Here is a 13882-nt window from a genome sequence, read left to right as displayed (position 1 = left end):
ATATATAATGAGAATATATTACATCAAGTTTCATATACAAAAATACATAATGTAAAACTTGCCTAGAAGTCTATTCAATTTTAGATCCCAAATGTTGCCTAAAAGTAAAAGATTTTCCTTAACATGGATCTGAGTTCATGAATGCAAAGTCCTATGTTCCATCCCCAGCACTACAAAAAAAGAAAAAAATTTTTTTTCACTCTAAAATAAAAAAGATCACACTTTTACAAAATGGCTAAAGCAAAATGCTTAATGACTTCTTGCTCATTGCAACTGCACAATCTGGTGGTATAAATAATTTAACATAGTAAACAGATCCCAGTATGACCTGCACCTCAGCTACCTCAAATGATATACAATAAACAAGCTGAATTTGATGTCTACAAGGACAGAAATAAGACACTCCATCTCTTAATTATGTAGGAATTTTAGCTTCTAAGCAGTTACAAAAACAGCAGTCTAACCTAAGAGACCTCTGTTTCCTATCACTTTCACATATGGAAAAGAGTGAAGAGATAACAGGAAAAATAATGAAGAAGTAGGACAAGGAAAGGACAAGTAAAAATATTATAACAAGATTTATAATACACAAGTCAAACAGAAGAATCTGGACATCATATGACATCTTCATTCTCAAGCTGCTGAATTAGGTACTGAGATTTCTAAAACATAGCTTATGTGTTGAGAGGAAGTCATAAAGTACCACAAACCTGAAAATAACACTAAAGTTGGGAGCACAGTGCATACTCTTTGAAAGCTTAAAGAGCTACCTCAAAATAGCTGAGGCCTTACTAGAAAGAGGAAAAAAATCACGATTTAGGGCTTTTTCCTTTGTGGAAGGAGAGAACTCAAAGGTTTAACTCACCTATTACCAGAGGCACCCAGGGCCCAGTAAGCAGAAAAGTATATTTCACCCCTCAGGGAACTGGTTATAAGGCCTCCAGTTCCACCCCTGGTGTCTTCCAGACATAACCTACTGCAATTTTCACCCTGATTAACTTCCAGGAATGCCAGCCAGAGAAGCAGCCAGGAGAAAAGAACATATCAAGTAGTTATTTCCCCTCAGTGTCAGCTGGACTCAATAACTGCAGACACTGCCTCTTTCTGCTCGTCACAAAAGTATATCCACCAACCTCAGGAAAGTACCTCACAGTATAGTAATGCAGTAACATGAATTGTCTTATTGAAAGCTGCAATTCTCCCACTTGACCCTCCTCCATACTCCCAATCCCCCAACTCTGCTCTGTTTTCCCCTACATCATTTATTATATATTTATTTATTATGCTTATCTCTATATCCTTCTACTAATAGACTGCACTTTTTTTTTCCTTTTGTCTATTTTATTCACTGGCAGATCTTCAGCAGCTACAACAGTTTCACATATAGTAGGTATTCAATATCCATGTATAGAATAAAAGAAGTAAGAAAAGCTTAAAAAAAATTTCAGAGGTCAACAATACCCCAAGGGCCCAATAATGACTCCATTCCTCTAACAGAACCAGAATGGTTACTGTGACTAACCCACCTTTCTTCCACCTGCCATGTACCACCCCCACCCACTTACGCAAGTCTTACATCTCTTAGGATATACAGAACCATGTACTATTTTAAGCAATAAAAGTGACAAAATTTGTCCTTGAATTTGAAGGATTTCTCAAGATTTGCACAGTTTGCCTTTTTCCTAGTTTATTCAATTTGGGATAAAATGTGTTGAAAGAGTTTACTTTTGCATAAAAAGAGTCTGGAAAACAAAATCCACAAGAAGTTTCTTTTTTCAAAAAACAAATTCTAATTTAATTCAGCAAGCATTAATTAAAGATAAAGTTATATTCAACACATTGGGCTAGGAGTTATAGGGAGACAAAGAACAGAGGAAACAGATTTCTTATGGAGCTTGGAATGAGGAAAAAATATATAATCATAAATAATTATGATTTAAGAAAACCATGTGATAAAGTGTTGTAACAAAGACCCTAGCAAGAAAATTAAAGAATAGAGAGGAAGGTGAAATTAATTCTGATGAGAGGCTAGTGGGAAAAAGTGGGTGTAAAAGTCTTCAGGACAGAGATAGCTTTTTTGCTGGGTAAGGGCTAGTTTTGAAAGGTAAATGCCTTGGGAGCAAGAAAGGGTATTCCAATAAGAGAGAAAAGGGTGGGGAAAAAAAATCCCACTAAAATATAAAAACTGAAAAAAAAAAGGGGGGGGGTAAGTTGGAGGAATAGCGGTGAAAACGTGCAGATAGAGACATACATGAAATAAGGCTGAGGAAGGCTAGGTTTGGTCAGGACATATATCTTGAACACTATTAGTGACATGGGTCATTAGTGATTCTTCAGCAAAGAAATGTTTAGAATAGCAATTGTAAAAGTCTTGCTGAGTTTCTTTGTTACATACTATTCTAGAATAAAATTCTTTTCTTCAGCTCATAATCATATATTCATTAGTTGGCTATCACCCTCACTAGATAGACTATAAGCCCTAATAGGACAGGGATCATGACTGGGCTAGTACATGAAATACTCAATAACTATTAGTTAAGTGAATAAATAAAAATTATAATATAGCAGCTGCATGTAGTATGGAATATAAAAAGAACATTAACCATGAGCATGTTATAATGTATAAAAGATGAAGACCTGAACTAGAGCAGATGGAAAAGTGAGGTAAAACAGCAAGATATTCAATTTAGTGGACAACTAACTGAAGTTGTGAGAAAGAAAAAAGAACCAAATAAGAGTCAAAGTTTTGAGCCACAGCAACTTAAATAGTAATACTCAGGGGAGAATAGAGTAGGAAAGTTTCAGAAGCTATGGACTGGAAGTAAATATGAAAGCAGGTGCCAAGGAGAAAAAAGTTTCCCCCTTTCTTGTGTACCTTTCAGACTTATATACCCCATAAGGTTAATAATTCCATTTCTCTTCTTATAGTTTGATTTCTTATACCATTCTTTAAGACCCTACTCTAGAAGCATCAGTTCTATTTTCTTTCTTTTTTTTTTCTGTTGTTGAAGTTATCAGTCCTAGAACAAAGATAAATACCAGAGTTTTATACTGAACCACTTCAGCTCAAATGAATGAAAGTTCTTCAAAATCAAACTCAAACAAATAAACAAACAAAACCAGACTCAAAGTGCCCCACCTAGAAATGTTGCTGATAATATAGCAAAAGTCCATTAGTACACTATGTACAGAGGATGGAACAGACATTGCCTTCCTCTACAAATACTTAACTACAGTAGACTATAGGTATCAGCAAGCAAGGTGGTACCAGTATGCAATGTGGCCTAACTATCAGGATCTCAATTTCATGTTGTAGTCTGATTTCCAAAGATTATGTGGTACCTACAATGGACACTTGCCAATCCAATCACCCATGTTCCATTTGACACTTTTTTTTTAAACTAAGCCTCAAAAGCTATTTCTAATATAAATCTTTCTAGGGCTGAGGATGTGGCTCAAGCAGTAACATGCTCGCCTGGCATGTGCAGGGTGCTGGGTTCGATCCTCAGCACCACATAAAAATAAAGATGTTGTGTCCACTAAAAACTAAAAAAAATAAATAAATAAATATTAAAAAAATTCTCTCTTTAAAAAAAAAAATCTTTCTAAAATCTTGCATTCAAGTGGAACACTTCCCAAAATAACCTTTAGATTACCTGATGTGCTACAGATGGCTGGAAATAAAGAAAAGAACTCCCAAGACTTCTTGTAAATCCAAAACAAACAGTTCCACCCAAATTTCCTATTACAGACCAATGGATGTTTTGAGTACAAATTTAAAAATAGTGAATTCTATTTTCCAGTGTTCAAAGGTAAAGTAAACATGTGATTTCTCTATATTAACAACAATTAGAATACCATCATCCCCTTAATATTTAATAAATAGCTGCTACATAACCAGGCATGGTGGTACATGCCTGTAAATCCAGCTACTTAAAAAGCTGAGGCAGAAGGCTGACAATTTTGAGGTCAGTCTGGGTAATTTAGAGCTTGTCTCAAAATAAAAAGGGCTGGGGATACAGCTTATTGGCAGGGCACTTTCTTAATGTGGGGGTCCCTGGGTTCAAGCCCAATATCTGCTATTGCAAATCCAAAGTCTGGAAATGCTGATAAAAATCCTAATTCAGAATTTAAAACTTGGTTGAGCCTGGAATGTAATCCCAATGATTCAGGAAGTTGAGGTAGGAGGATGGCAAGTTCAAAGCCAATCCTAGCAATATAGAAAAAAATAAAATAAAAACGTCTGAGAATGTATCTCAGTGGTAAAGTCCCCCAGTGTTCAATCTCCAATAACAACAAAAGGAAAAAGGAAGGGAAAAATAAAAAAAATTGGTTGTGCGACTTTATTTCCTTAAAATTGCTTGAGGAGCCAGGCTTGGTGATAAATACCTGTAATTTCAGGATATTGGGAAGCTAAGGAAGGAGTGCAAGTTCAAGGCCAGTCTGGGCAATTTAACAAGATCCAGTCACAAAAAAGGGTTTGGGCTGTAGCTCAGTGGTAGATTGCCTCTAGGTACTACCAAAAACAAAAACAAAAACAACCTGCCTGGAGGCCAGGGATGTAGCTCAACCAGCAGAGTGTTTGCTTGGAATTCTTGAGGCCTTGGGTTTGATCCTCAGCACCAAAACAAAGAAACAAATAAAAACCATAAATGTGTCTTCAAACAAACTATTGTGGCAATTCATATTCAATTTTAAGAAGTTAATTCAAAGCAGGATTTCCACTGACTGGCCAAAATTGGGAAAACGTCCAAGAGTTTCAACAATCAGTTCCATAAAGCTCAAAGATAAGATTATTCGATTCTTGTCAGATTCACTTTTTATTTTGTGGTGGTGGTACAGGTGATTGAATTCAGAACCTCATACATGCTAGGCAAGAGCCCTACTATGAGTTATATCCCCAGATCTTTTTTTAAATTTTGAGATGGGATCTTACTAAATTGCTAAGGCTGGCCTCAAATTTGCAATACTCAGCCAGGCATAGTGGCACAAGGCTGAGACAGGAGGATGGAGAGTTTAAAGCCAGCCTCCACAAAAGTGAGGTGCTAAGCAACGTGGTAAGACCCTGTCTCTAAATAAAATATAATACAGACCTGTGGATCTGGCTGAGTGGTTGAGTGTCCCTGAGTTCAATCCCAAGTAACAACAAAAACAAAAAAGCAGTATTTCTGCCTCAGCCTCCCAAATTGCTGGGATTACAGGCGTGCACCACTGAACCTGGTTTGACGTCACTTCTTACTGATAAACCTGCCACATCCTTCTAGATGATTTCCTTCCCTCAGGCTGAGGTTCCTTTTTTGTAGCTTTCTGGTTCCCACTCTTTTGTCTTAAGCATTAACTAGAAAAAGAATATGTGGCAAGCTGGTAAACCTACAAAATGAAGGTATAACATTCTTAAAAAAAAAAAAAAAGGCTGCTCAATAAAAAATACAGCTTTCCAAACATATCAAAGTAAGGGTCAAGCCCCAGGGAACTAAAGCTGCATACACTAGCTATTCTGAATACTGATTGTTTTTGACATTTGTTAATGTCAGCCATCTTGCACAGTTCTTCCATCATCATTTTCATTTCATTAAGAGATCATCTGGTCTAATATGCCATTTTACAGATCAGGAAAGTAAAAACAAGAGAAGTGGCTTTCACGAAGTCACGTGGCTAGTTAGAGGCATACTTATGATCAGAACCTGAATTTTATGACTCCCAATTATGTTTTTATCTCTATGCTCTGAAAAGTTAAACTAGTAATGAAAACACGACATTATTAGCTCAGATGATATCTTTTGTTGTAGTTGAACACAATACCTTTATTTTTATTTATTTCTTTTTATGTGGTGCTGAGGATCGAACCCCGGGCCTCGCATGCGCTAGGTGAGTGCTCTACTGCTAAGCCACACCCCCAGCCCAAAGATGATATCTTAACTGATACTAAACTACACAAAAATAAAATTCATTTTGGACTTGGTTATAGTTCAGTAGTTAGAGTACTTCCTACTAGCATAAATAAGACCATGGGTTTGATTACCAGCATGGCAAAATAAATAACTAAAAATTAATCCCCCGAGCTGGGGTTTGATTACCAGCATGGCAAAATAAATAACTAAAAATTAATCCCCCGAGCTGGGTGTGGTGGTGCATGTAATCCCAGCCAAATGGGAGACTAAGTCAGGAAGATCACAAGTTTGGGGCCAGCCTGGGCAATTCAGCAAGACCCTGTCTGAAATAAATAAATAAATAAACAAACAAGCAAATAAATAAATAAATAGATGAAGGGAGGGTGGGTGGGTGGGTGGGAAGGGATGTAGCTCAATGGTAGAGTTCTTGCCTAACATGTACAAGGCCCTGGGTTCAATCCCTAGCACGACATACAAAAGTACAAAGGTTTAGGGGTACAATGTGGCATATATTTTCTGAGGCATTTTATTAATTACCAGCTGCTAGAATATATGTTCTGTGTTTTCATCAAATGTAATTCCCTAAGAGGAGGCCACATGAACCTTGAGGCTGAAAAGTCTGAAAAGTGATGATTATCAGCAAAAAAAGGGTTATTAGCTATCTGGTATAGATAGATAACTGATGGCCCCAAAGAAACCCACAAATGTGATGCCAACAACCAAAAAGAAAGGGCTGAAGTGGAAGGGGTAGAGCTATTTGCTAAGAGCAAGTAATTCTGAAAATGGAATAAGAATAAAAATCCAAGGAAGAAGTTGGCCAAAGAGCACAATAAAAAGAAGGCAATTTCAGAGCTTGCTTGGCATCAGAAAGCTCTCAACTGCAAAAGAAAGAAGAAAAAACTCTCACAGAGACAAGAGAAAAATCCTAGGTTTGTACTTGAGTGACGGACTAAATATGACCTAATAGGTATTTGCCACCTCTTATTTCTGGGACTCTGATCCAAGAACAAACAGCAAGAGAACCATGAAAAATCAGCCCTGTTGGATCTGGAGTTCTGCCTTGACAAGATATAAAGCTCATTCATAGATCTGACTGTGCTCATGAAACTGCAGTCAACTCCTGCTGCTATAGAAAGGGGGGAGGGAAGATAGAAAGAGGTGAGGGAAGGAGGTGGAGGATATGGGTTGTGACTATAATAGCTACAGTAATTAGAGTGTTTCCAAGCTGCTAGAGAAGTCTTCAGAGCAAAGAAATGGGATGAGAGTTGGGGGGGGGGGGAAACACAAGGAAGCAAACTATTGAGAATGCTACAAAAGGACATGGTGGTTTGTGAACAATTTAAATAAAACAAAACAAAAAACTATGATAGCTTTATATGGAACATCAAGAAGTTTATAAGCTTTCCCAGAAGTCAATACTAAATAATTTACTATTATTAGGCTACAACTTACAGCCAGGTTACTCATTAGATTTAAGCAGATGCTTACAAATGTCCTAATATATGCAGTGGACCAAGGGTCCTGACCTCAGAGCCACAGTTTGCCACCTTTTCCCTAAAATCTCTCCATCTTTGACAAACAAGTCAGAGCCTTCACTCCACTTAGGGGGGGGGGGGATTAGTGAACAATTTTATTACACATGTGTGTATATATACATATGTACATTTTTCCCTTTAATCTATTCTTAATTAGTAAATTCCTTTAGATTGTGTGTGTGTTTCAAAAGAAGAAGCACATATTCTGTGGCCTAATGCAGAAAATGACTACAGGGAACTGAAAAGTCCAGAAAATAGCCATCAAGTTACTTGTTTTGGGCTGGGGATGTGGCTCAAGCGGTAGCGCGCTCGCCTGGCATGCGTGCGTCCCGGGTTCGATCCTCAGCACCACATACCAACAAAGATGTTGTGTCCGCCGAGAACTAGAAAATAAATATTTAAAAAATTCTCTCTCTCTCTCCTCTTTAAAAAAAAAAAAAAGTTACTTGTTTATAAATTTTAGGCTCTATACTGCCTACTACAGTGGCAGTGTAATCCCAGCAACTTGGGAGGCTAAGAAAGGAGGATGGCAAGTTTGAGGATAGCCTCAGCTATTTAGAGCGCCCCTCGGTTCAATCCCTAATAACCAAATAAATAAACTATTAACCAAAGATGATGATTACCTATAAAAAAAAAGTCTGGGAATTTTCAGAAAACCTTAGACTTAGGGTTTTTTTCAAGTTATAGGAAATGCTACTACTTGTTTTTAGGATAAATATTTAGTAGATATATTTCTTTTTTCTTTCATTTCTTTTTTAAATTTTTAGTTGAAGGTGAACGTGATACCTTTATTTATTTATGTGGTGCTGAGGATCGAACCCAGTGCCCCATGCATGCGAGGGAAGCACTCTACCACTGAGCCACAACCCCAGCTCTAGTAAACATATTTCTTTAACATCATTTGGTCCTCTGTTGAGATTTGGTTCTAACAAGTGAGGTTGATCTAAATGTCAGGAAAGAGTTACAAAAGTGTTGGGGAAAACTGAAAATTGAATAAAACAAACAAATGAAGAGATGCAAATGTCATGTATAGAATTACAATCATAAAATAAAAACACATGCAAATTTCTTGAGTAAGGCATGTCAGGTAGATCTACCACAAAAAGTCAATTACATTCTTTGCATAAAACCTACTGGGTATTCTCCTAGTGAGCTAGATAATTTTTACCACGCTGAAAGCATAAGATCTTTTGTTTCCTTTTTCCCCCTCTAATAAACAAGTACTAAAACCACTGAATTACCACTATTTCCTTCCCATTCATAGAAGGTAAAACCAAAACTCCAAGATATACAATAGGATCAAGTAGGACCATGTCTAGGGCCTGGTTCTCAATAATCTAAGTGACATAAGAATCTCTCTTCTCTATTCCATTATCATCTCACTAACAAATCAACAACAGGCATTAAGAAATGTGAAACAAAGTACAATTTCACACATATGAACTGAACCTTAACCACAGAGGACCAAGTATTTTCTTGTCACTGTGGCATGTGACTCTTCAACCACCTGCTCAATAATCCCTGTTCAGCTGCACAGCTGCTGCCAATTCCACATGCTTTGCTAGGCAGGTGCTTTGGTGAATTACCTGTTCTCTAGTGAAAAGAGTCCTTCACTGACACTTAGTGGACCCAGAACCTGCCAATCAGTATTACCTATCTGTATTTTGTCTGTCACAGATGTTTATCACAGTTATAATGAAGGTATGTTTAATATACTAAGTGGTTTTGTATTTTGTACACTTTTTGGATCTTCTGTTTCTAAAGGAAACCGATTTTTGAAAATCAAGCAGAAGTGAAAATTAAGTTACTGAAAATAAAATTTGCCATAAATATAAGACTATCTCAGAGTAGCCCCATCTGCCTGCCAGCATTCCCATCCATGCCAGGTTTTCCACAGTGGAAATAATAATCGCTCAGTTACCTTTGAAGCAGGATAAAGTGACTGTACAAGTACTAAGTATCTGGCAGAGAAAAACCAGAGACAGAAGGAAGACTGGGAATTTCTGGAGAATAAATATCAATCCTGTAAAAAGTCTCCATATCAGAGCTCAGTACTGTTGGGTCAAATAAATAAGGAGTGGCACTTCCACTAGACAGAGCAATCAGTAAACCCCTCAATAAATTATCCTGTTTCAGTCATTTAGTTGCTATATGCTAATTGCAACATAATTACTACCAGGAACCAAAATTATGCTTCCTTATCCTCCTACAAAAATAAGCACTAGTCTATTCAGCTATCTAGACCTCTCACAAGGAAATATTTCCTACCAAGAAGCTAGGGGGAACATCAAGTACTGTGTGAAAGATGGTCACAATCAGAAGACATCTAAGAGTCCTGTAGCAAGGGTCCAACTCTGAAACTACTGTATCTAATCATGGAAAATTTAATCTGAGGCTTCTGTGTCAATCATCTAACAACATTCAGAAATAAATACCAACAGCCAAGAACAAAAAGCTTTGGGCTTAGTTTAGCTGAGGTTTTACTCACAGACCTAGAGTGTATAGTTGGAAATAGACTAGACAGATACCTCCAGAAAGGCCTTAAGATATACATTTCTGTTATCCAAAAATATAATGGTCAGGGCTAGGGATGTAGCTCAGTGGTTTGCCTAGCAAGCATGAGGCCCTGGATTCAAACTCCAGCACCAATGGAAAAAAATGTATGTGTGTGTGTATAGAGAGAGAATTTTTTTTTAATATTTATATTTTAGTTCTCGGTGGACACAACATCTTTGTTTGTATGTGGTGCTGAGGATTGAACCCGGGTCGCCCGCATGCCAGGCGAGTGCGCTACCACTTGAGCCACATCCCCAGTGTGTGTATAAATAAGATGGTCAGAACAAACTCTTCCCTCCTTTCAAAAGCCCAACTACTAAGTAATGGGCCATCATTGTAGGACTCACTGATATAAGGGGATGAGGCAACATAATCAGAATCACTGCCCTAGAAAGACCTTTACCAAAACCAAAGACTACTAAAGTCTTATTCAAAACATCCTATTCGAAATGGTGGTTGGCTACTGTATACATAATATACTGAATACAATTCCCCTCTCACAATGAGTTTTATATCTAATCTCTTTCTGCAGTTTCTTTAATGTTCTAAATAGAAACATGTTTTCTAACCCCAATAAATTTTTACAAAATAATACCTAAATACTATTTGTACACTTCTATAAGATACGTACAAGGATAGGATCACTACTAGGCTGTTTTCATTAATAATTCCTAAGACCTAAATGATATTTTAATGTTCATCTCATTGATAGAGAGGCAGATATGAACTTCCTACACAATGAGCAAGTCATATCCTTTCATTAGAGTTGAAAGAAATTATAAAATAAAGTTGTTCTGTTTCTACAGGCAAATTGTGTGGCTTTTTTGTTGTGCAATTATTATTGACCAGGAAGTCACCACTATAAACAATACTTGGTCCTTGACTCCCTATCTTAACACTGCACAGGTTTTTAGTGGTACTCCTAAATCAACAAACAAAAATCACTGCATGAGTATCCCTTATATATATATATATATATATATACACATATACATATATATATATACATACACATATATATATGGAAGAAATGTAATATGATGGTTAAAGTACAAATAGAAACCTCCCTTGCAGTTTTCTTCTTTAAAGGTCTCACACAAACATTAGGTTTCAGTGTCCCAGACACTATTTTTCCACAACTTAGTAAGGCTAACCAAAGAGGCAGGCAAAACATGGCTGGCATTCCCTATTCTTCTGAAAAATGTGTGCCAATGAGCTCTGCATTGTTTCTCACTCAAAAAGAAGAGCCTTTCTGTCTGGCCTCCTCCAATGGCAAGCCCCAGTCTGGAAAAGGAAGAAAATGGCACTGAGGAGCTTGGGAGATGGAGCATATCCAAAGCTCTCAGACAAGACTTGAACCTATGACCTTCACTGTGTACACAATAGGCGGGTGAGAGGGACCGGTTTATCTCTGCTGCAGCAGTTCTCAGCCCTGGGGTAGCACTCCCGATAAAATGACACGACTATTGTGTGTGGCAGCAGAACAGTCATCTCCTCACAACAGCCTAAACCAGCTCTCCTCCCCCAAGACAAAGCAGCAGGGGTGAAATTAACTCAAGGCTGCAGACCAAAGCCTAATACAGAAAAGAGAGGCCTGTGGGGGTTTGGGGACTCTCCTTCACCCCTGGAGTTCTGGACACATGGCTAGAAACAGACAGGCTTTTCTCCCCCATCTTTCCCACTCTCATTTAGGTAGGAAGCTGCTTCTTAGAGAATTTAATCATCTGTGATTTGTTCAGAAATATTCCCCCTGAAGGGCTCTGATCTCTCCACCCTGTGTGAGCCTAATTCCTAGAAGCTGAAATGACTGTTTGCTGCTGCCTGTTTCACAAACACACATTAATTGGTCAGATGTGTCTCCTCCTCCTCAACCCCAGAGGGAGGAAGGAGAATCTGAGCAAAGCACTAGAGATGATCCAACCGTAATTACACATAAAGGGGAAAGAGAGCAGCGTGGGTTTTCCAAACAGGACAGGGTCACAAATCCTCCCGGGGGTACAAGGATAAGCAGTTAAAGTCCAGGCCCAGGGATCCCTCCATCTTGAAGAAAAGAACAGGAGTAAATGTGACCTGAAGAGTGGAAGGGGCACACACCCATTACCTACTTACAGCGCGCTCCCAGCCACCTTGCTCCCCCCTCCTGGGCCGCGCACACATCCTGCTTCCAACCCTTGGCTCTGAAGCCCCCTCCCCTACTCCCTGACTGGCCCCAGTCGCCCGGGGCCCCCTCAACATATCCAGATTCGCCTCAGAAACTCTCTGGCCTGCCCTCACAACCTTGCCAAACCCTAATTCCCTCCTGGGCACCCCTACCCTCAGCCAGAACCGGCCCCGGCCACGCTTTGAACTTCACCTCGCGCCTCTCGAGGTCCCCTCCCCCACCACGCAACGACCCCCCTTCCAGCCCTAACACACCTTCCCCTCGCTCCGCCCCGGGCCCCCAACCCCCACTTCCTCCGTCAGGCGCCACTGCCCGCAGCCCCCCTCAGCCCCCGGCCTCCTCAGCACCGCCGCCTCTCTCCTACCCCAGCCCCGGCTCCACACAAAGCTCCGGACTCACCGCGCGGCCGGTCCCGGGAGCCGCCACCTCCGCCCGCCCGGGGCCCCGGGCCGTAGAGCCGCCGCTGCTATGGGGCCCAGGCCTCCATCCGTTCCCGCGGCCCCTCCCCCCCACCCCACCCCGGCTTCGGCTCTCCGCCCCCTCCCCGCGCCGCTCCGCCCCGCCCGGCCGGTGCCGCTGTGTCCGGGGCCGCGGGTCCCTCAGCCGCCGCCGCCACCACCGCCGCGATCCGGGACAAGCAGGGCCGCCTGGAAGACCCGGATACTGGACTGTCGGGCCTTCGGATCTGGACTCCGTGCTGGTGTGGAGTCTGGAGCGGGTGAGCGCAGGGGAAACCCGGAACCTGGATGAATGAGCCAAATCCTAGGTCTCGGAATGAGCTGCTACTGGGAGCCCGGATTAAAGTCGAGTTCCGGGAATTTGGAAAACCCGGCGAGCCAGTTGCAGCAGAGATAAACTCGAAGAAATCTGGGTTGAAGAGTTCCAACCTAACGCTCCCTTCTTGCTCTCTTCTCCTGGAAGGGAGAACTCTTGCTGAACCAGACTTCTCGCAGAGGTATCTCTGAAGAAGTACTGTATCATAAGTACATAAGAGCAGTTCGGTAGATGTCCTTCAGCCGTGGGGAGGAAAAGGGCCTCATGTCTGAACATAAACATCAACAAAGGGCAACCAGAGCTCATGTTGGCTTCAATCATTTTACACCTTCATTCAGCAAAACCCCTCACTTTTAATCCTTTGTTCTCCTAGGTTTCTTTAGGTTTATTACTTGTTTTCCTCTACAGAGTACCCATTTCTAACCCTTCAATATCTCTTTCAGTATACCATACTTTTTGGAGGGTGTGGGGGGTTACTGGGGATTGAACTCAACCACTGAGCCACATCCCCAGCCCTATTTTGTATTTTATTTGGAGACAGGGTTTCATTGAATTGCTTAGGGTCTCGCTTTTGCTAAGGCTGGCTTTGAACTCCCCACAACCTCCCAAGCCTCTGGAATTACAGATTAGCGCCATTGAGCCTGGCTCAGTTCACCATCCTGTATCATAAATTTTGTTTTTTATTTTCAGATTTTTCCCCCCTTACTGGGCACATGCTAGGCAAGCGCTCTACCAACCGAGCAACATCCCTAGCCCTTATATTCTATATCTTACTCTGTCCTCATCCAACAGACCTTTTTATTGCTATAGATTATAACTTTTGTCTTTATTTATCTGCCATTCATATCGCCCAGCACACTAGTACACAGTAAATATTTTTTAAAAAATATATATTTATTTTTTAGTTGTTGTTGAACACAGTATCTTTATTTTATTTATTTATTTTATGTGGTGCTGAGGATCGA

General features: G+C 40.2%; 1 protein-coding gene across 2 annotated transcripts in view; it reads right to left on the bottom strand.

Moving 5' to 3' along the window:
• The window catches only part of Znf609 (zinc finger protein 609), a 196095-nt gene extending 183468 nt beyond the window's left edge, over positions 1–12627 (bottom strand). Inside the window, exon 1 of one of the 2 annotated variants that reach the window (XM_026384807.2) lies at positions 12543–12627. The gene's annotated coding sequence lies outside the window, so the exon portion shown is untranslated. Of the gene's footprint in view, positions 1–12295; positions 12341–12542 lie in introns of those variants that run through there. The other variant, XM_026384808.2, reaches the window with a different exon arrangement.
• Between the last annotated feature and the right edge of the window lie 1255 nt (positions 12628–13882).

Source organism: Urocitellus parryii, chromosome 6, assembly GCF_045843805.1.
Source record: "Urocitellus parryii isolate mUroPar1 chromosome 6, mUroPar1.hap1, whole genome shotgun sequence".
NCBI lineage: Eukaryota > Metazoa > Chordata > Mammalia > Rodentia > Sciuridae > Urocitellus > Urocitellus parryii.
The sequence above is the reverse complement of the archived record's forward strand: the minus strand, read 5'-3'. Positions and strand labels throughout refer to the sequence as shown.